This window comes from Podarcis vaucheri, assembly GCF_965113315.1.
Source record: "Podarcis vaucheri genome assembly, chromosome: 6".
NCBI classification, from domain to species: domain Eukaryota; kingdom Metazoa; phylum Chordata; class Lepidosauria; order Squamata; family Lacertidae; genus Podarcis; species Podarcis vaucheri.
In genome coordinates, this window is record NC_138764.1 from 342,501 (window position 1) to 345,000 (window position 2,500).

Sequence of the window (2,500 nt, forward strand, 5' to 3'; positions counted from 1 at the left end):
TCCTAACCTTAACCCTAACCCTAACCCTAACCGTAACACTAACCCAAACCCTAACCCTAACCCTAACTCTCACCCTAACCCTAACCCTAACCATAACCCTAACCATAACCCTAACCATAACTCTAACCCTAACCCTAACCCTAATCTTAACCGTAACCCTAACCCTAACCCCAACCCCAACCCCAACCCTGACCCTAACCCTAACCCTAACCCTAACCCTAACCGGAACGCTAAACCTAACCCTAACCCTAACCCTAACCCTAACCCTAACACTAACCCTAACCCTAACACTAACCCTAACCGTAACACTAACCCTAACCCTAACCCAAACCCTGACCCTAACCCTAACTCTCACCCTAACCCTAACCCTAACCATAACCCTAACCATAACCCTAACCATAACTCTAACCCTAACCCTAACCCTAATCTTAACCGTAACCCTAACCCTAACCCCAACCCCAACCCTGACCCTAACCCTAACCCTAACCCTAACCCTAACCCTAACCCTAACCCTAACACTAACCCTAACACTAACCCTAACACTAACCCTAACCCTAACCCTAACCGTAACCGTAACCGTAACCCTAACCCTAACCCTAACCCTAACCCTAACCCTAGCCCTAGCCCTAACCCTAACCCTAACCCTAACCCTAACCCTAATCTTAACCGTAACCCTAACCCTAACCCTAACCCCAACCCCAACCCTAACCCTAACCCTAACCCTAACCCTAACCCTAACCCTAACCCTAACAACAATCCTAACCCTAACCGTAACCCTAACCGTAACCCTAACCCTAACCCTAACCGAAACGCTAACCCTAACCCTAACCGTAACCCTAACCCTAACCCTAACCCTAACCCTAACCTTAACCCTAACCCTAACCCTAACCCTAACCTTAACCCTAACCCTAACCCTAACCCTAACTCTAACATTAACCCTAACCCTAACCCTAACCCTGACGCTAACCCTAACCCTAAACCTAACCCTAACTGTAACCCTAACCTTAACCCTAACCCTAATTCTCACCCTAACCCTAACCCTAACCCTAATCTTAACCGTAACCGTAAGTCTAACCCTAACCCTAACCCTAACCCTAACCCTAACCCTAACCCTAACCCTAACCCTAACCCCAACCCTAACCCTAACCCTAACCCTAACCCTAACCCTAACCCTAACCCTAACTCTAACAACAATCCTAACCCTATCCCTAACCCTAACCCTAACCGAAACGCTAACCCTAACCCTAACCCTAACCCTAACCCTAACCCTAACCCCAACCGAAACGCTAACCCTAACCCTAACCCTAACCCTAACCGTAACCGTAACCGTAACCCTAACCCTAGCCCAAACCCTAACCCTAGCCCTAACCCTAACCCTAACCCTAACCCTAACCCTAACCCTAACCCAACCCTAACCCTAACCCTAACCATAACCCTAACCAAAACGCTAACCCTAACCCTAACCGCAACCCTAACCCTAACCCTAACCCTAACCCTAACCCTAACCCTAACCCTTACCCTAACCCTAACCCTAACCCTAACCCTAACCCTAACCCTAACCCTAACCCTAACCCTAACAAGAATCCTAACCCTAACCCTAACCGTAACCCTAACCGTAACCCTAACCCTAACCCTAACCCTAACCCTAACCCTAACCCTAACCCTAACCCTAGCCCTAGCCCTAGCCCTAGCCCTAGCCCTAGCCCTAACCCTATCCCTAACCCGAACCCGAACCCTAACCCTAACCCATCCCTAACCCTAATCCTAACCCTAACACTAACCCTAACCCTAACCGTAATCCTCACCCTAACCCTAACACTAACCCTAACCCGTAATCCCATCCCTAAGCCTAACCCTAACCCTAACCCTCGCCCCAATCCTAACCCTAACCCTAACCCTAACCCTATCTCTAACCCCAACCCCAACCCTAACCCTAACCCTAACCCTAACCCTAACCCTAACCCTAACCCTAACCCTAACCCTAACCCTAACCCTAACAACAATCCTAACCCTAACCCTAACCGTAACCCTAACCCTAACCCTAAGCCCAATCCTAACCTTAACCCTAACCCTAACCCTAACCCTAACCCTAAACCTAACCATAACCCTAAACCTACCCCAACCCCAGCCCTAACCCTAACCCTAACCCTAACCCTAACCCTAACCCTAACAACAATCCTAACCCTAACCCTAACCGAATAGCTAAACCTAAGCCTAACCGTAACCGTAACCGTAACCCTAGCCCTAACCCTAACCCTAACCCTAACCCTAACCCTAACCCTAACCCTAGCCCTAACCCTAACCCTAACCCTAACCCTAATCTTAACCGTAACCCTAACCCTAACCCTAACCCCAACCCCAACCCCAACCCCAACCCTAACCCTAACCCTAACCCTAACCCTAACCCTAACCCTAACCCTAACCCTATCCCTATCCCTAACCCTAACCCTAACCCTAACCCTAACAACAATCCTAACCCTAACCCTAACCGTAACCCTAA